This window comes from Coenobita brevimanus, chromosome 81, assembly GCF_032717465.1.
Source record: "Coenobita brevimanus isolate Jiangsu-jjx chromosome 81, ASM3271746v2, whole genome shotgun sequence".
In the NCBI taxonomy this organism is placed as follows: Eukaryota; Metazoa; Arthropoda; class Malacostraca; order Decapoda; family Coenobitidae; genus Coenobita; species Coenobita brevimanus.
In genome coordinates, this window is record NC_137034.1 from 24,116,250 (window position 1) to 24,141,994 (window position 25,745).

The 25,745-nt window shown below is 42.6% G+C and overlaps 1 pseudogene; it reads left to right on the forward strand.

Moving 5' to 3' along the window:
- Positions 1–24,493: 24,493 nt before the first annotated feature.
- Positions 24,494–24,612, forward strand: LOC145409578 (5S ribosomal RNA; annotated as a pseudogene).
- Positions 24,613–25,745: the final 1,133 nt, after the last annotated feature.

Sequence of the window (25,745 nt, forward strand, 5' to 3'; positions counted from 1 at the left end):
GAGCCTCTCGTCCTTACCATAGCTAAATAAAACTGTCTGACACCAGCAAGAATAATAATAATAATAATGCCACTAAACTGAAGGAGATTAGCATAAAAAGGAGAAGTGTTTTACCAAGCAGTTCTTATATGTACCGCATTTTCAAGCCCCAGATGCTAGGAGGAAGAGTGCGCTGAATAAGGCGTCTTGAAAAAAGGTGAGAAGGCAAGCAAAGAGAGGTGGAGTGTGTGTGTGTGTGTGTGTGTGTGTGTGTGTGTGTGTGTGTGTGTGTGTGTGTGTGTGTGTGTGTGTGTGTGTGTGTGTGTGTGTGAGGTGAGGTATGGAGATACGTTGTTGAGCGGCGTCTCGTGTAACACAGACACTGTCTTCTACGCCAAGAGCCTCTCACGTCGGCCTTGTGTGTCGCGTGCTCGTTTGGTTCGAAGGTTCTCTGGGTTCTCTTTCTTAGCCAGGGAGGAGGAGGAGGGAGGGATTAGAGGAGAGAACAAAAAATATGACCAAGCTCCCTAACATCTTTTCCTAAACAATTTATTTAATCTATTGCACAATATTGTCCTCATCTGTATTACATAAATAATTCCGATATCGCCATACTTTGCATAAATAACGTACAAAAGGATATTAAGTACTTATAACCAAAAATTAATCGCTAAGGAAGAGGTGTCAGGGAACTTCTTTAACAGACGAGACTATGAGCCTATGACTCATAAGCACAGCCGCGTTCGTGAGTAGGGACACACATCTGCTGTACTCTTTTTACTCTAAGTTGGCCTAAAATTTCAGCCTCGCTAACTTGAATTCTGAGTTGTAACATTAGAATAACACTAGATTATGGGGCTAGTCACGAAGAAGTGCAATGGGAAAGATGGAGAACCATGGTACTGTCTAATAGCCTCCATATCGCCCTGCCACTTCGCTACCCTCTCCCAGCTCTCACTTCCCTCTCTCATATACCTCTCCACTCCAACCCTCCATCGCATCCTTGGTCTCCCCCTCCGTCTCCCTTATATACATCTTGATACGTAATGTGTTAATGTATATCCAAATCTATCTGGGTATACCTAAATATATCTGCCATATAATATTAAGATCGTATCTTTTTTTTTTTTTTTTTTTTTTATGCGAGGAAGAAGGAACCAAAGGCATGAGCCCGCAGTAACAGTTCCCTCCAAGAGAAAAACAAAATACAATAGAGAGCCAAATTCAAGATCCGATCATTTTGAGATGCCTGGACACACTACGTTTGAAAGACTGGAGATCATAGGCAGAAGGAAATACAGACAGAGGGAGACAGTTCCAGAGCTGACCTGTTGCATAAATGAAAGACTGGGAGTAACGGTTAACTCTTGCATTAGAGAGTTGGACAGAAAAGGGATGAGAGTTTGCTGCCAGACGGGTGCTACGCGCCCGTCGTAGAGGTGGAGGAATGCAAGCAGACAGTTCAGAGGAGCAGTGACCATTTAAGTAGCGATAGAAAAGAGATAAAGATGCAACAGTGCGACGAAGAGACAGAGGTTGAAGGGAGTCAGTAAGAGGAGGAGAGTTAATGAGACGAAAAGCCTTTGACTCCACCCTATTGAGAAGAGCTGGATGTGGGGAGCCTCCCCACACATGAGAGTTGTACTCCACACAGGGGCGGATAAAACCCCTGTATAGAGTCAACAATTGTGCAGGGGTAAAGAAAGAGCGGAGTCGGCTTAGCACACCCAATCTCTTGGAAGCAGATTTTACAAGAGATGTAATATGATCTTTCCAAGATAAGTCCCGAGTAAATGAAACCCCAAGCATGTTCAAGGATGATGCAGGATTAATCTGAATATTATTAAACATTAGTGGGTATACCTGTGGAAGATTTTGTCGGGTTGATAGGTGTAAGAACTGAGTCTTAGATGCATTAAAGACAACCATATTATTTTTACCCCAGTCAGAGATATGAGCCAAGTCAGACATTAGGTGTGCCATAGCCTCATCCCTTGTTTCTTGAAGTAACTGTTGAGATGGGCGTTGCGGGAACCGAATGGAAAGGTGAAGGGTGGAGTCATCAGCGTATGAGTGGATAGGGTTAGATGTACAGCTTAGAAGATCATTGATGAATAAAAGGAAGAGAGTTGGTGATAGGACAGAGCCCTGAGGAACACCACTGTTGATAGATCTAGGAGAAGAACGATGGCCGTCTACGACAGCAGCTATAGAACGACCAGAAAGGAAGCTAGCGATGAAGGCACAGATAGAAGGATAGAAACCGTAGGAGGGCAGTTTGGAAATTAAAGATTTATGCCAGACTCTATCGAAAGCCTTTGAGATGTCAAGTGCAATGGCAAAGCTTTCGCCAAAGTCCCGAAAGGAGGATGACCAGGAGTCTGAAAGGTAGGTGAGAAGATCGCCAGTGGAGCGTCCCTGACGGAACCCATACTGACGATCGGAAAGAAGGTTGTGATAGGAAAGATGCCTTAAAATTTTTCTATTAAGAATTGACTCGAAAACTTTTGAAATACAGGACGTTAAAGCAATTGGACGATAGTTGGAGGGTTGGGAGTGGTCACCCTTCTTTGGGACTGGCTGAATGAGAGCAAACTTCCAGCAAGAAGGAAAAGTACAAGTTGACAGACAAAGGCGAAAGAGTTTGCCTAGGCAGGGTGTAAGCACAGAAGCACAGTTTTTGAGAACAACAGGAGGGACCCCATCAGGCCCATATGCCTTGTTAGTACTGAGGCCAGTAATGGCAGAAAATACATCAACTGAAGAAATTTTAATGTCAGCCAGGAGGAAGTCAGAGGGGGGAAGTGATGGAGGAACAGCACCGGAATCGTCTAAGGTGGAATTGGAGGAGAAAGTCTGTGCGAAGAGATCTGCTTTATCAGTAGAAGAAATAGCTACAGAACCATCAGAGTAGAAAAGAGGAGGGAAGGATGATGAGGTAAAGTTGTTAGAAAGATTTTTGGCAAGGTGCCAGAAGGAGCGGGAAGAATTCGAGTTGGAGAGTTGAGAGCATTTAGTATGGATGAAATTATTTTTAGTAGAGCGAAGAACAGACTTAGCACAATTCCGGGCAGAAACGTAAAGATTATGTGATTCAGGGGTGGGTTGGCTCCGGTACCTTTTGTAGGCCTTCTCCTTGTTGCGGACAGCATTAGAACAAGCGTGATTAAACCAAGGCTTTCTTGCGTTAGTCAAAGGATATGAGAAAGGAATGTATGCTTCCATGCCCGAGAGAATAACCTCCGTAATGCGCAAGGCACACTCAGATGGCTCACGGCCATGGAAGCAATAATCATTCCAGGGAAAATCAAAGAAGTACTGCCTGAGGGCCTCCCAGTCCGCGGCTCCAAAATGCCAGAGACGACGTTTCCCTGGAGGGTCCGCAGGCCGTACTGGAGCGATAGGACAGGTTAAGGTAATAAGGTTGTGATCGGAGGAGCCCAACGGAGAGAAAAGATTAACAGAGTAAGCAGAAGGATTAGTTGTGAGGAAGAGGTCAAGTATGTTGGAGCTCTCTCCAAGGCGGTCAGGGATACGGGTAGGGTGCTGTACAAGCTGCTCTAGGTCATTAAGGATAGAAAAGATGTAGGCTTGTTCACCAGGTGGATCCGTGAAAGGAGAGGAGAGCCAAAGGTGGTGGTGAACATTGAAATCTCCAAGAATGGAGATTTCAGAGAAAGGAGAAATGGACAGAATGTGTTCCATCGTAGAAGTAAGATAGTCGAAGAATTTTTGATAGTCAGTAGAATTAGGGGATAAGTAAACAGCACAGATATATTTAGTCAGAGAATGACAGGAAAGCCGAAGCCAGAGAGTGGAGAATTCAGAAGAATCAAGTTCAGGAACACGAGAGCAAGATAAGTCGTTGCGTATATATACACAACAGCCACCTTTGGCTTTGAAATGAGTATAGAGAAAGTAGGAGGATACAGAAAAGGGTTTGCTGTCAGTTGCCTGAGACAGCTGAGTCTCCGTTAGAAAAAGAAGGTGAGGTTTAGAGGAGGAGAGGTGGTGCTCAACAGAGCGAAAGTTAGATGAAAGGCCACGAATGTTGCAGAAATGAAGAAGAAGAGAGTCAGACAGTGGTTCCAGGCACCTCGAGTCGTCACCGGGAGAGGGGCAGATGGCGGGGGCATTTATGGTCCCCCCCCCTGGGGACTCCGAGGCTGGGTGAATTGATGCCATTTTGGTTAATTTTGAATAGGAAGTGTAGTGTGTACTGTGCATGTAGTTTGGTGAAGATAGATAGAGAAATTTGTACTGGAGAGCATGCTGGCCTACTCTCTGTGTAACTGAGACACTGAAAAAGTTCAGCAAAGGGGGATGGTCAGGAACTAGTCCTGAGGGCTGATGAAACGGGAGCTCCAGCACTCCCTGTCATCAGCTTTCCATCCACCTCGGGAGTACTGCCCTGCTCGACTGGTGCTACAGTCTACTCAGTCAGTGTAACTAGCTCTTTGTATGATTAAAACTGACAGCATTATACGTCAAGCCAGTAACCTCTGCATATATCCTTTTCGGTATATCGTAATTTTTCTCCCTGTCTATCCATACGTATCTATCTCATAATATATTGTATATTCTTTACGTATCTGTCTGACCATTCTCATCTATTGAACGTCTTTATTTATACGATTTAGGCTTGTAAGCAGCGTAATAATTTGCTATACGAGTATATCAAAATTAACCCTCCTGTATTCCTTGGTATAATTAGGTAACTATCTGCCAGTCACTAGATCTATCTACCCAGTCAATGTATCTACCTACCCCATCAGTGTATCTATCTACCAGTCAATGATTCTATCTGCCAATCAATGTATCTATCTGCCAGTCAATGTATCTATCTGCCAATCAATGTATCTATCTACCAGTCATGTATCTATCTACCAGTCAATGTATCTATCTACCAATCAATGTATCTATCTGCCAATCAATGTATCTATCTGCCAATCAATGTATCTATCTACCAGTCAATGTATCTATCTGCCAATCAATGTATCTATCTGCCAATCAATGTATCTATCTGCCAATCAATGTATCTATCTGCCAATCAATGTATCTATCTGCCCAAATCACCCGCGTTAATGTTAGTGTGGGGTGCGGGGGAGGCCTGGCTCTGTACTGACATAATTTAATCACATCTACTAACTCTTCCATGGTGGAGACAACTCTAGCTTTAAAATCTTAACTAATATCTTATTCCAATTAGAACCAGACTGTTTTATTCAGCTGAGAGAAGCACCGAAGATCAAAAGACTGAGACGAATCGATATTATCTAAGAATTTACGATTACATGTCTGTTTCCTTTAGCTTCGTTCTTGCTGCCTTCAGACTATTTCCTTCAGCCTTGGGGAAAATTCAGCTTGGAGGGGTTAACTGTAGCCTTCAGTAAGCTAAGTTGAATCATATCTGGCTGCAGTAAGAACGACATAGAATTTAAAAGACGCCATAACGGTGAAGGTTGTAGTAGGTTACCGCCGTGTCAGACTCAGAAAGAATTAACACTGTACAGCTTCATTCAGAGGAGGTAAAATTATATGCGCACACACACACACACACACACACACAGCGCAAAATAACTATCAGAAAAAATCTTGAAATGTGAGAGTGAAATGTGACTTCCGAACGACGTCAGTCAATCACCTAATTACTTGCAAAACACGAGTGCAGTTTCTAACAATGATTTATCTTATTTCATATTTATTTATTTATTTTTTCTCATAGACTGCATCATTTATATATTGCTGAAATATGGACGCCGTGCTGTAAATGTCACCGCTGTAATTAATGGCCTGGTGACCTGTGTGATTAGGCCAGGTAAACACAGCGTCCACCCTCCCCAAACAGCCTCGTGTATATCGCAGGAGGAACAAACATTTTATATGCGGTATATCTATCAATATATCTTGTCTCTCTGTATGATGGCGCACTTAGATTTACATAAAGGGGGGTGGGTCAAGAAAGGCCCTCTAAATGGCTTCAGAGAGGGCATACCACCTTTCCCTTAACTCATCTTTAGACACATTGAACCCTTCCATGTTACATGCTATTGATGCAAAATTTGTCTATATAACATTAATATACAGTATATGCCATACCTGAGCATGTCAAAAATTTTCATACCATACCAAAATTGCCATAATATGCAGAATAAATCGCTAAGCAAGAGTTGCTACGAAGCCTCCTGTGCCCCTAGAATCAGGCCTTGAATGAACTGGCGCTCGAGTGTGGAATGGACGGCTTGGCGCTTGCGAGTTTTGGGGTACAAGGATGTTGAAAACATCGACTCTAATAATTTTAGTAATATCAGCATAAATCACGTTTAAAATGGGAAAATATCGCATGACAATAGCCTCGACATAATATCAAGTCCTTACTGAACAATGTCATGCCTCCATTTTGTTGTAAGAAGTAACATACGAAAACGAAGACCATCCATCTTTTCAAACTGCTCGACAAAAAATGCTTACATTTTTTTTCTATTTACGGCTAAATCGAGGCGGTCGACTGAAATTTTGTCTAAACAATATTCTTACGATATTAATCTGTTCTGAAAGTGATTCATGTTGATGCTGTGAATATAATCAATGTCGATATTTTCAGCTTTCTTGTGAGGCAGAAATTTGCATCACTTAGTTGGAGATTCGCTTTATCCCACTAACTCTCTCTCTCACTCGCTCTCTCTCTCTGTCTCTGTCTCTGTCTCTCTCTGTCTCTCTCTCTCTCTCTCTCTCTCTCTCTCTCTCTCTCTCTTTCTCTCACACACACACACACACACACACACACACACACACACACACACACACACACACACATTGCTTCTGTGTGATTAAGAGGTTATCAGAAGTTCACTCCATACCATACCCTTTTCACTCTGACTTGGCCCAGATTTTTTCGTCCTTCTGCAGTTTATTTCATGCGGCTCAGTGGCAGGTAAAGACAATGTTACGGTTCTCCCTCCATCGCGTAGCACTTCTTCGTGACTAGCATAGTATTTCTAGCGTTAATCCGCCGCTACAACCCAGACTTCAGGCAGGAGAGATGGCATTTTTTAGGTCAACTGAGAGAGAGAAAGAGAGAGAGAGAGAGAGAGACAGACAGACAGAGGGAGAGAATGCTGTCCTCGTTCTAAACTGACCTTGCATCACTATCTATCTATCTATTGCCAGACGCCTCAATCCCGTTTGGGGTGGCCACAAACAAATCGCCTCCAAGTCGCCCTGTCCTCCGCCATTTCACTGCCCTGCTCCCAACTCACACCCCCCTCTCTCATATACCTCTCCACCCCATCCCTCCATCTCATCCTCGGCCTCCCCCTCCCTCTTCCCCCCTCCACCTCACTCACATACACTCTCTTCGTCAGTCTTTCACCCTCCATCCTCTCCACATGGCCAAACCACCTCAGTGTGTTCCTCATAACGCTTCCTATCACATCCACATCCACACCACAACGCTCCTTTATATCCTCATTCGTCAGCCTGTCTCTCCACATGACTCCACAGGCTCCTTTTAAATAACTCATTTCCACTGCTCTCAATCTTGACTTGTGTCCCTCCAACAATGTCCAAGCTTCACTTCCGTACATTAGAGTTGGTATCACAATACTGTCATGTAGTAACTTTTTCACTTCCATGCTCACTTCGGATAATTAGTGAGCGTGTTGGCGGTGCAGTATGGCCGGGCTGGGAAGAGTTTCTGAATGACGACAGACATAACAGCGATAAAGAGTGGGATTTAGCGCCACGTCGATCCCTATGTCCTGTTGTCTGTTGCGTAGGTGCCTGTTTGTGTTCCTGTTTATTGAATTCAGGGACCACAAACCAATAATGACTGTTTACATCTGATTTAAGTGCGTCTGTGATCATGGCAATTTCTCCGTCAAACCCGCGACACCCAAACACACACCCCGTCACCGTCACTACACCCATGACCCTAGTCCGGTGTTCCTGGGAATATACAACCCCTATTAGCAACGTGTTACTGAAAAAAAAAAAAGCAATGCCTCTTCCTTAAGTGTTCCTAAATAATGCAATCCCTCTTAGCTAAGTGTTCCTAAAAAATGCAATCTAAGTGTTCCTGAAAAAATGCAACCCCTCTTACCTAAGTGTTCCTGAAAAATGCAACCCCTCTTACCTAAGTGTTCCTGAAAAATGCAACCCCTCTTACCTAAGTGTTCCTGAAAAATGCAACCCCTCTTACCTAAGTGTTCCTGAAAAATGCAACCCCTCTTACCTAAGTGTTCCTGAAAAATGCAACCCCTCTTACCTAAGTGTTCCTGAAAAAAAAAAAAAAAAAAAAAAGCAATTCCTCTTCCTTAAGTGTTCCTAAATAATGCAGTCCCTCTTAGCTAAGTGTTCTTGACAAGCTGCAGTCCCTCTTCGTAATCATTTTTTTCTTTATATGTAGCCGTCAGTCAGCCTCTTTGGTGTGCGGGGATCCGAGGTAGGCTGGAATTGTCAGCGGATAAGGATGTCCCTAACACCTTTTCCATAGCGATTTATTATTGGATGTGGCTGGTTTCATATCCTTTCGTACTCTATCTGTGCAGAGTATGGCGATGTGTGAAGGATTTATGTAACACAGAATAAGGCAGTAAGGTGCAGTAAACGCAATAAATCGCTCAAGGAAAGGTGTTAGGGAGCTTCCTCAACAAAAGAAAATACGGACCAGATCATTTACGTTGTAGGAACAGATTTTCCCCAGAAATTTACAGGTAGTGAGTGAGAGACTAACGAGGAGATTGTATGTGAGTGAGGTGGAGGGGGGGAGAGGGAGGGGGGAAGCCTAAGATGAGTTGGAGGGATGGAGTGGAGAGGTATATAAGAGAGGGGTATGTGGGCAGGGAGGAGGGTAATGAAATGGGGGAGACAGATTGACATGGGGGCGATTTGTTTGTGGCCACCCCTCACGTGATTAAGACGTCTGGCAATAGAAAGCTAGACTGTAAAATTCCTATACTCTTTTCACACTTACTTGGCCTGAAATTACCAGCTTTCCATATTGAATACTATACTGTAAAAAACCGATTAACACTAGGAAATTATGCTAGTCATGAAGAAGTGCCGTGGAAAGGATGTAGAGCCGTAGTATTACACATTTGACGCCACTGAGCTACATGAAATAAGCTACAAAAGGACGAGAATCTGGGCCAGGTTGGAGTAAAAGTAGTATAGTTACCTCCTGGGTTCGATCTCGTGTCCTTAAGATTAACACCGTATTCTTCGTTATCAGCCTTGTCAACCCCTGGAAGTCTTAATTTAACATCTAACGCTCGTAATCTGGTCAGGGAAAGAAGCCCCCTAACACCTTTTCCCAAGCGATTTATTTTACTTACTACACCTTACTGCCATATCCTGTGTTATTTAAAATTCCTTCCAATACCGCCGTACTCTGCATAAATGACGTACAAAAGGATATTAACTAGCCATATCCAAGAATAAATAGCTACGGAAGACGTGTTAGGGAGCCTTCTTACCCCTAAAGGAGACTGCAAGAGACCTTTCAGTTTTAAAACGGGTCTCCTAATGTAAATAAAATGGTCTGAAGACAGCAAGAATAAAGCAAAGGTCGTCCAGGTGATGTACTTAACCCCTTTATTCCAGCGATTTATTTCATGTTCTGTTGACTTGTGACAGGTTGAGAGAGAGAGAGAGAGAGAGGTTGGGTGTACACGAGGTAGATTCAAAGTTCATTCGTGTACGTGCTCTTTTTTTTTTTCTTTGTCACTCTAACTTGGCCTAAAATTGCCGTCGCTCCATCTTGAATGCTGAGTCGTAACAATAGACTAACAATAAAATATAATGCTAGTGACAAAGAAGTGCTGTGGAAAGGTTGTAGAGCTGTAGCTTGGTCTTTTCCTGCCACCAAGATACGTGAAATAAGCTGCGAAAGGACGAAAATCTGGCCCAAGTTAAAGGAAAAAGAGTATATTTTCGCTGACGATGCTACACAGGGAAACTAGTCAGGAATAAACTTTGACTCTCGTGTCTTTTCTTTTCTTTTATGGTCTCCAGCATGCCTGAATGAGTCGGCCTTGGTCACCTAATGGCGACTTTCTAGTCTGCTCAGTCTCTGGCAGCCTCCCTATTCAGTCCCTTATCCCTGTGACTGCATTCTATGACCTCGTCCCAGGTCTTCTGGGGTCTGCCTCACAACCCTACCTCCGACGTTCACACCTCTCACCTTCTGCACCCATATGTCATCCTCCATCCTTTCAACATGACCAAAATATCCTCGGTCTACCCCTCCTCATCACAACACTAGTACATTCCAGTCCCATTCTTCCTCTCAGCTCTTCAATTGCAGTCCTAGTCCCCACCAGGTCTCGCATTCAAGGACGCATTACACTCTCCCTCGCCTATCTTCATCCACGATTCTCCACTTTGTTAATGTTACCACAGAAATATTATTATTATTATTATTATTATTATTATTATTATTATTATTATAGTTTTAGCAAGGCATGATACGGTTACGACACAACTTCGATCAAGTGTTTGGCGTAAGTGGACTAAACAGAATATACACTTCCCCCCGCCCTTCTTCCTTCCCTCATATTGTAAAGAGACACACGTGAAGAGGGAGGAAAAAAGTGAAAGAGAGAGGAAAAGTGGCCGTGTGGATGAGGAAGGGTGAATGGCTGATGTGTGGAGTGAGGTGAAGGGAGTGGAGGGGAGAGGGAGGTAACAGAGAGAAGGGGAGAGATGGAGAGAAAGGAAGGGAAGGGAAAGGTGATTTGTGAGAAGGAGTGAGTTAGGAGGATGAATGTTTGATGTGTGGTGTGAGATGGAGGGAGGGGAGGGGTGAGGGTGGTACTGGAGTTATGGTATGTGGAAAGAGTGAGATGGAGGGGCTTGGCGTGAATGGGGACATGAAGTACATTGGAGAGGAGAGGAAGATGGAGGAAGAGATGGAGGGATGGTGAAGGGAGAGGATAGGGGAAGTACTGAAGAGAAGATGAGAGGGAGAGGTGGAGGAGAGGGGGATGTGGGAGACGTAGAGAGAGGGGGGGGTGATGGTTTCATGTGTAGTCAGGCGCCGTGGGGGAAGAAGAGGGAAAAGGGAAGTACTGGCGAGAGAGAGAGAGAGAGAGAGAGAGAGAGAGAGAGAGAGAGAGAGAGAGAGAGAGAGAGAGAGAGAGAGAGAGAGAGAGAGAGAGAGAGAGAGAGAGAGAGAGAGAGAGAGAGAGAGAGAGAGAGAGAGAGAGAGAGAAATGGGTTGATCGACTTCCCAGACCCACCGATGCATCAGTAGTGGAGGAGGGAGGAGGGGGAGGAAAGGAGGTGAAGGTGGAAAGAAGAAGAAAATGGGAGAGGCAGCGGAGGAAACGGGATAGTAGTGAAGGGGAGGGTAAAAGAGAGAAGAGAAAAGGAAGGGAAGAAGGGAAGGGAAGGAGAGAAGTGATGGGGTGGAGGAAGCCCTGGAATGAGAGGGAGAGGGAGGAGGAAGATGAAGGAGGGAGAGAAAGTACGGGAGACATAAGTGATGGAGGTGATGGGGAGGGAGGGAGGAAAGAGGAAGAGGTGGGGAAGGGAGGGATATAAGAAAGAAATATATTAAAGATAAGGTGGGTGGGAGAAGCCAAGATCAACATACGAGTGAAAGTTGAGATTTAATGTGATCAGTACTAATTCATCTGTGTCGTAGGCTTCGGTTACTGAATCTCTACTAATTGCTGCTGAATCCCTATATAATACTCTAAAGCACTTACTGAATATTATAGTTTTTTGTTTATTTTATACATCTTTGAAGTCTACCCTGTCTCTAAATTACCTGCACTGCTCTTGTTCTCCGCACTCTCTTTCCTCCGTCTCTTCCCTCCATTACTCCCCCTCCCCTGAACCTTCTCTCCTCACAGCCGAGACACTTCGAATCATACGAACCATGGTTTACTACACATGTATTGTGAAAGTTGGCAGTGCAGCGTTTATGAACTAGAATTGTGGGGAAGTGTACACTCAAACTCCCTCTAAAATATAATAGCAACATGCAAGAGGCTCGCTAAGGACGCGGCAACACTTGCCTGAAACACATAACTTACAAGAATAAACGAAGCACAGTGTTTCGTTCAAGGTTCAGACTGTTAGTGCGGCAGAACGCCCTGCGCTTTGATTCCTCTTGTCGATCGTATGTGTCGAGCAGTGTGTTGACTGGTTCACATGATGGCAACGCGCTATACTTTGGCAGCATCGCCAGTCTGACAGCCGTTGTCATAACTGCTTAATGATTCTTCACAAACTTTCACCATTAACCTTGGCATGAATTTTTAGGATTCAGCTTCTCTTAGATCAGCCATACGGTTGTGTTTTTTATAGAGAATTAATAGCAAACACTGACTTCTAGTAACCTTACCCCTCCCCACTCCACCCTCCGCCTCCCGCCCCTATAGTCAATCAGGCTTTGATATAGACACGAGATTACCAAGAATTATTTTGCTTCCTATTATTGGCGTTGAATTTCCTATCGCAGAGTGACGATGGAGATAACTCTAATGAGGAAGGTTTTCTGAATATCACAAGAGAAATATGATACCGATATATACAATGAAAACAAATCGTTACTACAAAGTCGAATGGGCATATCTCAAAAAAATGGCAAACTGAGTCACGACCACCATGATGTTCCTTGTAGTAAGTTCTATAACGTCACAAAGTGGCGTAACTGTGGCGTAGTTGGTGAGATGTGGCCTGTATGAGTGTCGACGTATCTCAGTAAAAATAGAATAGTCTCATAACATACTAGCGTAACTTGAGTTACGCCCATTAGTCACGATACTAGATCAACATTAACAAGGTGACAGGACGTAAGACAAGACACGCCTGTTTGTCCCAGCAATCAAGTTATTCTGTTACTGATTATTTTGACATACGTCTCGCCCCCAAAACAACACAGTCTATATATATTGTTATTTATATATTTTAAAGTACAATAACACAATAGTTTAAATTTAATGTTAATAATTCCCTTTTTTCAATACTTATAGACTGGATTACAAGAATAGCAACGTCGAGTCATAAGAAGATTAAAAAAAGTTGGATGTCTTGGTTGAGTGGGAGGATCATTCAAGAAATGTTGTGGCTGCTGATGAACATGAGTGTGTTGGAGATGGAAAAGAATTTAAGAGAGGACAGAAAGTTTGAATGCACTGGAGGAGAAAATACTATTATGGTATAACTTTAGAAACTGATTTAGTCAAAGCTATGGGTGAGAGCAGCGACGGTGATGACAATTTGTCTCTCAGTGTTTTTAGAAATGAAAGACAGGAAAGTGATCAGAGTGTAAGTTTATCAAAAGGAGAATTTACAGACTGTTAGTGAATGTGATGAACATTTGCATCTCAATGGTCATGACGAAAAGGCTCCTGACACAGATGAAAACTTGGCATTATCAGCTGTGATGGAAAATACACAATTGGGAGGAACTGTGAATGTACATTCTGAGAGTACTAATGATGATAATGATGATGATGATGAAAATGTGCCTCTCAGCAGTCTTGGAAAGAAGCTGCCTGCAAATGAAGCGGACTTGCCATTATCACTTTCTCAAAAAAAAAAAAATAAATAAATAAAACATACAACCTAAAGGGTCTAACAACAGTGACAGTGAAAATGGAGCAAGTGTATCAACCTTCTCTGACAGTGATGCAGTTCCTTCCTATATCCAAACCTGCGAAGTATCAGATTGTAAGAAGGAAGTATTTAGTTCGTGCCACATTCGTCATTGCCTGTTGTGTTACAACCATTTTATATACATGGGACCATGTAAAAATGATCATAAGATTAAAGCAGTCAAACTCTTAGGCAAAAAGAGGAAATTATCTGCTGAGTCTCAGCAACAGAAGGTAAACCTGCAAACTACTCCAGTACAGGGCATACCTGAAGAGTTTCCTGTGGAAGGATAAGAAAGAGGGGAGGGAGCACTGTCTCGCAAAATGAAAAGAGAAAATAAGGAAAAGAAAGCACATGAAAATAGACTACAAGGTAATGAATGTATGAGTCCTAGAATTGGAAAAACTATTCACGCAAGAAATGTTCTAAAACCTAGGTGCAATGGAGTAACATGCAGTAAATCTGGTAAAGAATGTTACATTTTCAGATGAAGAAAGGGAGGACATTGTTCTGGCTTATTATGAGACCAACAGTTTGTAATGGCAAAGAGAATACATAACTCGGTTAGTGAAAGGAACTGCAGTAAAGCAGAGAACTGTGAAAAATCATGACTCAAGAAGTGCAGTCTTTTCCTTGTCAAAGAATGGGCAGCCTGTTCCTGTTTGTAAAACAATGTTACTTAATACTCTTAACATATCAGAAACGACTCTACGAACAGCCATGCAGAAAAAGTTGCCCTCAGGTACTGTCGAGAAAGATGGGAGAGGAGGTAGACCGGACCATATTCAGGAAGAAGCAGAGAAGAGATGCAATCACTGAACATATAAACAGATTTCCAAGAATGGAATCTCACTACTGTCGAAAACAATCTAAGCGAGACTATTTACACCCAGATCTTAATAAGAAGAAACTGTATGACATGTTCGCTGATGTATGTGCACCAAGGGGGATATCAGCAAGCTACACCACCTACTGTGACGTTCTGAAGTCCCAGAATATTGCATTTCATAACCACCAAAAAGACCAATGTAAAATCTGTGAAACCTATTGAAAGGGAAACAGTAAAAAAAAAAAAAAAAAAAAAAAAAAAAAACTTTTGGATCTGTATAAAGAATATATTAAGGCGAAAGATGCAGTAAGGAAGAAAAAGAAGCAAGTATAACACAGATACAAATTTTGCTGTGTCAACATTCGACTTCCAACAAGTTATTTACTTGCTCAAGACAAATGATAACCAATTATTTTACAAGCGGAGACTGTCAAACTATAATTTCACTATTTATGAACTGGAATATAAGGTTTGCCATTGTTTTGCATGGCATGAAGGTCAGGGGAAAAGAGGATCATCCGAAATCTCCACTTGCTTAGGAAAATACCTGGAAAATTTGAACACTGCCGGGATCCGAGATGTGGTGTTTTTTTGCAGACGGATGTCCTGGGCAAAACAAGAATTCTGTTGTCACAGCTATGCTTTTACACTCAGTATGTTGCTTGGAAAACAATGAAAGGATCAAGCTACTATTTTTTGAGCCCTATCATGGACGAAACGAGGGAGACTGAACACAGTGCCATTAACACTGCCCTTGACAGTGCTGGTGATTTGTTTGTATCTTCCCAACGAATCCCAATTTTCCGACTTGTTAGAAGAAAGAACTCTTACTCTGTGCATACACTCCAAACCTCTGAGTTCCTAGACTACAAGACATTGACAAACGATTTTCGTATACTGTCAGTCAGAGTTGATGATCAAGGACATTCTGTTGACTCAAGTGCGGGAGGTAATGGTACAGAAGACTGACAAGGATAAGATCTTCTCCAGAACAAGTCACCAGATGGAGTTCTTCGGATCCATCACTTTGAAACAACGACTGCTGTCTGCACTTGACTGCAAACTGCCACTAAAACTGCACCCCAAACCACCAAAGGTTGCCAAAGATAAGTATGATGATTTGCTGTCACTTTGCCATGGTTCCTTACCAGTGGTCAGAGTATCAGAATGTCAACTTTTAACAATCTCTGCCTCACTGAAGTTAACTTCTTTAGGGAGAATATCTTAACAATGAAGGTTTTTGTTCTGCTTGTTGAGTAGTATCACTCTCAGTTTAGGTGACGCCCGAGTAATTGTTAAAACTGGATCCCCCATTATTTCACAAAGTACGTGAATGTGCAGTACCAGAGCAATGATGCCTTATATCAGGTAGAAATATCAAAGAGTGTCACTTGGCCTGAATGCTTGAAAACAAAGTTCCCATATTTTTTCTTAATTTTAATGTTACTTCTACTTTGTAATAGAGATATAATTTGTGTTAATTTCACAACAAAATTCCATGGAGCTTTCATAAAGAGATAAATAGGCGCATCTGAGGCGTAACTAAAGTTTTCACCAATGCCAATTAGTGTAACAATTGATATATATTTTCATTGTACATAAGGAGTTGATGTCAATATTGATTTTCAGTATAAGGTCTCGTTTTTTTCGTTTTTTGTATTCTATAACATTTTTTTTTCTTCCCCCTTGAGATTAGAGTTACCTGCAGTCATTATAAAACACATTTACTGTGATTTATAGCAATAAACCAAGATTACTTTTGGGCGTAACTCAGTGATTACCTAATGTATGTAGTGTTGTGCTGAGTCTATCATAAAGAGACGAATAGACATATCTGAGGCGTAACTAAGGTTTCCCCATCCGTGAAAAGTTTTTTCACGAGACGAATGGGCGTATCATTTTCAGCTCCAGCAAACCTCCCTGAAACCTCATTCATGACAAAAATCCTCTTACTCCCCCAAAATCACAACCTTCCAGCTGTCCATAGATGTGAAAAAGGTGAACATATCTTTAAAAATAAACGGTTGATGGACACATTTCTTTAAAAAGTTTAATTAGCTCTCCTGAAAAATCAGTAAAACTGAGATACTCGCATTGGACTTGGTAGTGACGAAGTGATGAATGACGGAAGTGAGGACAGCCAAATAAGGAAGCTTTTCTGGCTATCACTTGAGGAATATGATACCGATAAAGACCCTGAAAACAAGTGATAAATTACGGAAGTGAGGATAGCCAACTGAGGTGACTCTTGTGCCTCTGCCAGGTAGCACAGTACAACATTTATCTTCATAAGGACAACATTACATCAGTTTTTGGCAGGAAGTTAACACATATAGCATGGTAAATAAAATATATCCCATTGTCCTGTATTTGCTTTTGTATTGAAGGCCATTAATCAGGTACCCAGGGAACTGTATCATTCGTTTCGTTTTTAAAGACTCCAACATGCATGCATGCGTCGGCCTTGATCAACTAATGGTGGCTGTCCATGCAGCTCGATCTCTGGCAGCTTCCTAATTCAGTCCCTTTTCTCTGACGACACGCTTAATGACTTCATCCCAGGTCTTTTTCGGTCTACCTCTCGCAGCCCCACCTCCAATATTAATGCTTCTCACTTTCTGCACCCAGTTATCATCCCCCATCCTCTCAACATGCCCAAACCATCTCAGTCTACCCCTCCTCATCACAACACCAATAAACTCCAGTCCCATCCTACCTCTTAACTCTTCCATCGTAAACCCAGCCCCCCCAGGCCTCACACTCAGGGACGCACTGTACATCCACCTAATCATTGTCATTTCTGTACATTTGAGCCTGCGAATATCCTCTTCCTTTACTGCCCAGGTCTCACCACCATACAGCATTACATTCCTAACACATGTATTTTCAGCATGATTTATATATTACAAAATCAGGTGATTTGGCTGTCACAAGATATACTATGTCACTGATACTATGGCTAACTCTTTTTTTTATATATATGATCATTGACAGAAAGTGAGTCAGACAACCATATTTTCAGTGACATCTCGTAACATCTCTTTCATTGCTAAATTCTGTATATTGCACCTTCATTTCCTCTAGTCAATGCAATCTGTGTCAGTATTAAAAAGACAACATGCTGGAGAATATTAAAGACTACTCTGCTACATAAATCGCTAAGGTGATACGAAAGCACATCAGCGAACGAGAATACGACCCATGTGACTAGCGATGATTGTGGGTTTGTGAAGGGAATGGGAAGGGGGAAGGGGTTAGTCGGTACGGCAGCGTAAGGCAACACACACACACACACACACACACACACACACACACACACACACACACACACACACACACACACACACACACACACACACACACACACACACACATAATCTATACAATTCAGCTATATTCTGTTTTCTGCTTCGCCTGCTGTGTCTTTTCCAAATCTCTTCTCCTCACTAACCGCCCCATCTATATCTATATCTATATCTATATCTGTATATATATCTATCTATCTATCTATCTATCTAGAGAGAGAGAGAGAGAGAGAGAGAGAGAGAGAGAAACTATACCACCCAGTTAAAAAAAAAGCAAATACAACATTAACATTTACTCTATCACATGCTGTTTCTTCTCCAAACCTCATCTCTTCACACTAACCACCCTATAGAATATGAGAAGCGAAAAAATAAAGAAAGGAAGGGGTGTGTTCACGCTGGAGGTTTGGTAAACAACGGGTTAACCCCTTCACGGTGGGAACAACTCCAAAAGCCAATTCCATCTGACGCCTAGTAGCTATATTCAGCTGAGAGGGGAACATAGGAGCTTGAGAGTATAAAAAATATAGAACAATAGGTGTAACGCATGAATAGAGATCATTGGAACGAGAAAAGTGTATGTGAGTAAGGTGGAGGAAGGGAGGGAGGAGGGGGAGGCCAAGAATGAGATGGAAGGATGGAGAGGTATAAGAGAGAGGGGGGGTGTGAGCTGGGAGCAGGAAAGTGAAATGGCGGGGAACAGGGCGACATGGTGGCGATTTGTTTGTGGCCACCCTTCACGGGATTAAGGAGTCTGGCAATAGACAGATAGACAGAACCCGGAAAATGAAGAGAGAGAGAGTAGAGAGAGAAGAGAATAAGTGGATTTTGGGATGAACACGAGAGAAAAAGAATCAGTGTTCGTATCCTCGTCGGTAAAGGAAGCTCCCTAGCACCTCGTCCTTAGCGATTTAGTTTTTTGATACGGTTGGCTAATATAAATTTTTGTATGTTGTTTATGCTGAAAATGATGGTGATGGAATTATTTAAATGACACAGAACATGGTAGTAAGGTTTAATCTGCAAAATAAATCGCTTAGGAAGAGGTGTTACGGAACTTCCCAGGAAACAGGAGAAAGAGCTAGGGAGAGGGAAAGGTGGGTGAAAATATGATGGGAAGGATTATATGCTGTGAGGGAGAGGCGAAGGGGAGCACAGAGCACAGAGCGAGGATACGAGGCTGGGGAAGAGAGGAAGGAAAAGGTTTATGGAAAAAAATGTCATAAAAAAAAAAAAACTATGATGGTGAAAGGGTGAGGGAAAACAGGAAGGAAAAATGCGCCTGAGAAAGCATATGAATAATATTTTAAGGAAAGGTGTCAATGAGTCACTTGAAAAAATTGAAAGGAAGATGTGCATGAAGAGCAAAAAAAAAAAAAAAAAACTATGCATGACGATGAAAGGATCAGAAACGCGCGGGGGAAAAGAGGAAGGAAAAAGACCTTTGAGAAAGCCTAGGATAAGAATTTTGAGGTCAGGCGTGTATTAGGAATTTAAAAAATGAAGAAAGGTGTGAATAAAGCGCCGAAAAAAAAAAAAAAAACTATATAGGAAGATGAGATGCTAAAAACGCGTAGGGGAAACGAGAGGCAGGAAAAAGACCTCTGAGAAAGCCCATAAAAGAAAAAAAAATGGGGGAGGAAGGTGTGAATGAGGCACTAAAATAAAGCAAGGTGTGCATGAAGCACCGAAAAAAAAAAATGAAGTTAGAAAGGTAAATAAGAAAATGCCTCTGAAAAGGTATCCGGTGAAATATCTCTAAAGGAAGACTGATTTTAAACAGGAGGCTTTATTTAGGTGAAAGGAGAAGGAGAGAAGGAGAAGAAAAAAGGCTGATGAAAAATTATACCCTTAAAGGAAAGGGAAGTGCTGAGAGACAGAAAGGAATGGAGTGAGGAACAGGCTACTTGAGAGACATGAAAAAAGCCCTAAAGAAACGCTCTGATGCTGTAGAAGTTCAAAGGAAAAAATTGGGAGTGAAAAAAGCCTCTTAAAAAAAATAAATAGTAAAAAGTTGAAAGATGTGGATGAGCCGATGAGTCTGAACAAAAAAGGGGAAAGAAAAAAGTGGCTTGCATTTAATGTATGAGTAAAAAGGTCGAGGGAAGGTGTGAATGAAATGGTGAAAAACTGGAGCTAAAGAGGTGAAAGACAGGCCGGTGAAAAATACTAAAAAAAAGATTGAAGCAAGGTGCATTGCCACGAAACTGAAACATAAGGAGAGAGAGAGAGAGAGAGAGAGACTAATGCAGCTAACAAGGAGAAGGGAGTTGGTGAGGAGGAAGAAAGGAGGTCTAGACAGGAGATGAAAATGGGTGAGGAGGAGAGAACACTGAGTGGAAAGGAAAAGGGGTTTTTATGAGAGAAAAGCTGAGTGAAAGACAAGATGTTTACTGTGGAGGGAGGTCACTTGAGTGGAGGGGGAAGAGCACTGGAAACAAGTACTGTACTGCACGTGTATGAAGAACAGAGCAGTATCTATGAGGCCTGATGACAAGGAGAGGAGATAGTTGAGGAAGGATATACTCTTTGTCTAACGCAAGAAAGCCTTGGTTTAATCACGCTTGTTCTAATGCTGTCCGCAACAAGGAGAGGGCCTACAAAAGGTACCGGAGCCAACCCACCCCTGAATCACATCATCTTTACGTTTCTGCCCGGAATCGTGCTAAGTCCGTTCTTCGCTCTGCAAAAAATAATTTAATCCGTACCAAATGCTCTCAACTCTTCAACTCGAATTCTTCCCGCTCCTTCTGGCACCTTGCCAGAAATCTTTCTAACAACTTTACCTCATCATCCTTCCCTCCTCTTTTCTACTCTGATGGTTCTGTAGCTATTTCTTCTGCTGATAAAGCGGATCTCTTCGCTGAGACTTTCTCCTCCAATTCCACCTTAGACGATTCCGGTGCTGTTACTCCATCATTTCCCCCCTCTGACTAACTCATGGCTGACATTAAAATTTCTTCAGCTGATGTATTTTCTGCCATCACAGGCCTCAGTACTAACAAGGCATATGGGCCTGATGGAGTCCCTCCTGTTGTTCTCAAGAACTGTGCTTCTGTGCTTCCAGCCTGCTTAGGTAAACTCTTTCGCCTTTGTCTTTCAACTTGTACCTTTCCTTCTTGCTGGAAGTTTGCTCTCATTCAGCCAGTCCCAAAGAAGGGTGACCACTCCCAACCCTCCAACTATCGTCCAATTGCTTTAACATCCTGTATTTCAAAAGTTTTCGAGTCAATTCTCAATAGAAAAATTTTAAAGCATCATTCCTATCACAACCTTCTTTCTGATCGTCAGTATGAGTTCCGTCAGGGATGCTCCACTGGCGATCTTCTCACCTACCTTTCAGACTTCTGGTCATCCTCCTTTCGGGACTTTGGCGAAAGCATTGCCATTGCACTTGACATCTCAAAGACATTCGATTGAGTCTGGCATAAATCTTTAATTTCCAAACTGCCCTTTTACTTCCTTCTATCTGTGCCTTCATCGCTAGCTTCCTTTCTGGTCGTTCTATACCCGCCGTTGTAGACGGCCATCGTTCTTCTAGATCTATCAAGAGTGGTGTTCCTCAAGGCTCTGTCCTATCACCAACTCTCTTCCTTTTATTCATCAATGACCTTCTAAGCTGTACATCTAACCCTATCCACTCGTACGCTGATGACTCCACCCTTCACCTTTCCATTCGGTTCCCGCAACGCCCATCTCAACAGTTACTACAACAAACAAGGGATGAGGCTATGGCACACCTAATGTCTGACTTGGCTCGTATCTCTGACTGGGGTTAAAATAATCTGGTTCTTTTTAATGCATCTAAAACTCAGTTCTTACACCTATCAACCCGAAAAAATCTTCCACAGGTATACCCACTTATGTTTAATAATATTCAGCTTAATCCTGCATCATCCTTGAACATGCTTGGGGTTTCATTTACCCGGGATTTATCTTGGAATGATCAAATTACATCTCTTGTAAAATCTGCTTCCAAGAGATTGGGTGTGCTAAGCCGACTCCGTTCTTTCTTTACCCCTGCACAATTGTTGACTCTATACAGGGGTTTTATCCGCCCCTGTGTGGAGTGCAACTCTGATGTGTGGGGAGACTCCCCACATACAGCTCTTCTCAATAGGGTGGAGTCAAAGACTTTTCGTCTCATTAACTCTCCTCCTCTTACTTACTCCCTTCAACCTGTCTCTTCACCACACTGTTGTGTCTTCATCTCTTTTCTATCGCTACTTTAATGGTCACTGCTCCTCTGAACTGTCTGCATGCTTTCCTCCGCCTCTACGACGGACGCGTAACACCCGTCTAGCAACAAACTCTCATCCCTTTTCTGTCCAACTCTCTAATGCAAGGGTTAACCATTACTCCCAGTCCTTCATTTACGCAACAGGTCAACTCTGGAACTGTCTCCCTCTGTCTGTATTTCCTGCTGCCTATGATCTCCAGTCTTTCAAACGCAGTTTGTCCAGGCATCTCGAAATGATCGGACCTTGAATTTGGCTCTCTCTTTGTACTTTGTTTTTCTCTTGGAGGGAACTGTTATTGCGGCCTCATGGCCTTTGGTTCCTTATTCCTCGCATTAAAAAAAAAAATGAATGAATGAATGAAAGAATGGATGAATGAATGAAGGGTTGAATATGTTAGTAAATAAAGGTGAAAAGCGAAAAAGGAAGAGGAGAATAGAGAACAAGCGAAAATGAAGAATCTATCTAAAATGAAGAATCTATCTATCTATCTATTGCCAGACACCTTAATCCCGTAAGGGGTGGCAACAAACAGATCGCCTCCATGTCGCCCTGTCCCCCGCCATTTCACTGCCCTGCTCCAAGCTCACACCCCCTCTTTCATATACTTATCCACTCCTCCCTCCATCTCATCCTTAGCCTCCCCCTCCCTCTCCCCCCTCCATCTCACTCACATACACACCCCTCGTCAGTCTCTCACTCTCCATCCTCTCCACATGGCAAACCACCTCAATGTGTCTCTCCTAACGTTTCCTATCACACCCACATCCACACCACAACGCTCCTTCACATCCTCATTTGTCAGTCTCTCTCCATTTGACTTCGCAGGCTCCTCTCAAATAATTCATTTCCACTTCTTGCACTCTTGACTTGTGTCTCTCCAACAAGGTCCAAGTTTCACTTTCATACTTTACAGCTGGTATCACAGTACTGTCATGTAACTTTTTCACTTCCATGCTCACTTCCCTGTTTCTTAACATTACTTTCAAGGAACCAGCAACCATTCTTCCTTGTTGTACCCTTTCAAGCACTTCACCCTCTACACTTCCCTCCTTACTCATCACACTACCCAAGTACTTAAACGCACTTACATTTTCCATTTCCTCCTCATCAAACCTCACTGGACATTCACTGACTTCACCTCTCTCGAAGACCTTAACTTTACTCTTCCCTACATTCACCTTTAGATTCCGTTTTTACACACTCTCCCAAACTCATCCACCAAGCCTTGCAGCTCCCCTTCGTCTTCACTCAACAACACAGTATCATCACAACACAGTATAAAGATGAGGGTAGGATTAAAGACAATTTATGATGGCAGGAATGTAAATTAAGGAGAGAGAGAGAGAGAGAGAGAGAGAGAAATAGCTCACTGGGAATTCTTGTGAAGTGCCAGTCATCACCTGAGTCCAGCCCTTCTGTTGCTGTGGATATTTTTGTCGCCTTTTCCATCTTATTCCATAGCTTTGTCTATTTTCTTTTCCTTTCAGATTTTTTTTTTCCATTTCTAGGTCTTTGATTTTCCCCATTCTCTCTCTCTCTCTCTCTCTCTCTCTCTCTCTCTCTCTCTCTCTCTCTCTCTCTCTCTCTCTCTCTCTCTCTCTCTCTCTCTCTCTCTCTCTCTCTCTCTCTCTCTCTCTCTCTCTCTCTCTCTCTCTCTCTCTCTCCTCATATGCGTCTACGTTGCCCTCCTCTTCTGAAACCTCTGCAAGTAAACAGGAAGTCTTTCTGTTAAATATAACTCTCTTTTCCTCGCCTCTCTTCTCTGTCCATCTTTCCTTTCCTTTCCTCTCCTCCTCTGTTCTTCATACTTTGTGCCTCTGCTCTCCCCTCTCTCCTCTCCCCTCCTCCTCCTCCTCTCTCTCTCTCTCTCTCTCTCTCTCTGTCTCTCTCTCCCAGCCATCGATGCAGCCATACATGTCTACCATCATCACCAAGTTCTTTTAAATGATAGTCTTGTTTTTCACCCATGGAGGTTATTCAGGACTCTCCCAGCCGCCCAAATGCCCATCATCAGCCCATTTTTCATCCTAATGGAGCGACGGGAAATGCGAGTTACACAAGAATAGTAACAGGTAAATATATTACCTGTTCTTTAAGACCCAGTTATTACGCAGGTCTGTTCTTTTAGTAATTCGATTTCACTGATTTAAAAAGGAAAATCTAGATGTTAAGCCTGGTTTCTTTGTTTTCGGCATTCTAGTTAGGAAAGTACCCGTAAGATCTTGTTATTTACCACTTCCTACTGTCTTGCTCCTGCTTCTGGTCCTTCTTATTCTTCATCTAGTTTCTTCTTCCTCTTCCTTCTTTCTTTTTTTCATTCATTCTTTCTTCCTTCACCAGCACACAACTCCTCGGCACACGGCCCAACAAAACAGCTGCTCCCTCTCCCACAGAAAATTTCTTGAAGCCTCTTAGATCCCACCATTTTTCCTCGTCCTGCCTTCCCCGCCCGACCCTCTTTCTAATCGATGGCAATTCTATTTGGTCACAGATAATTCACTTTCGTCTCTCACGGCCAATTCCAAGGTATTTCACTGAACCATACCACGTTGAGTACACCGCTTCCCATCCAATCAGCGAAGTTAAGCAACGTTGGGTCTGGTTAGTACTTGGATGGGTGACCGCCTGGGAACACCAGATGCTGTTGGCATCCCTACTTGTCAAGTGGGTTTGGTGGAGGATTAGTGCCCCTCCCTGTAAAACAATTAACTCTAAGCCCTTGGCCACCCCGATTGGGATACATGGCATCTGGCAATGAATGAATGAAACTTTCTTGACACTAAAAAATACGGTGAATGTATCGTGAAAATACTGTGTTTCTTTTAAGGTGCAGCAAAAGACTCATTGGTACTTTCTACTTTTCTTGGTATACGATAAGATAGGCCTAAAATTAGTAGGCATAAACCTTAAATCGCCAAGTCTCGTGCAAACCCCTGATTACTGACGGTCATTTATGGAACGCCTGTGGTTATTACGTATAGTCAGCCTGCATCCCATACTAGAGAAAGCAGTCAGCAACCACGTAGGAAAGCCAGAAAAGTTCCATCAGCGTCAAAAACTGAAAAAAAATAAATCATCAGAAATTTGGGGTCTGCATTCCACCTGGCGATTTAAGGTGTAAGCATGCGACCTAAGATCTCAATTCTGTATGGTAATTTCGTGACGTGATCATAAGGAGTTAGTTATGACTGTGGCTGGTAGACTTCTCGGTTAAGAAGCTCCGTAAGACCTTTTCCTAAGTGATTTATTTTGCTTATTACACCGTGCTGTCCTCGTCTGTGTTCCATAAATCCTTTCAATATCGCCATACTCAGCGTAAATAACATTCAAATGGATATTTTAACCACTCATATCCAAAAATAAATAACTAAGGAAGAGGTGTTAGGGAGCTTCCTTACCCGACAAGAATTAGAATCTGTGAAATCTATAAGACAAGGATAGCAAAGCAGTGAGGTTCCCCTATCCAACCATCCCTCCACCAGAAGCAGGCAGGAAAAAGTAAGGATTACCATTCAGCACAGAAAATCCGCTGGGAAAAATGAAAGGGAAATCCTGTATCGAAATCCAGTGACTAATCTCCATCATCCATTGGCTTTATGATAGTCAGGTGTGTGAATAAATCCCTCCAATCCTCTGATGCTTTTTATATTTTTCCTATCTCCAAACGATGTCATTCACTCTAGAACACACTTTTCGAACGGGCGATATTGGCCATGATCTTCACTAACTAATTCTTTGCCAGATGTCCTCCCTAAAGCGAACGGAAATGGTGTAGTGGGGCAG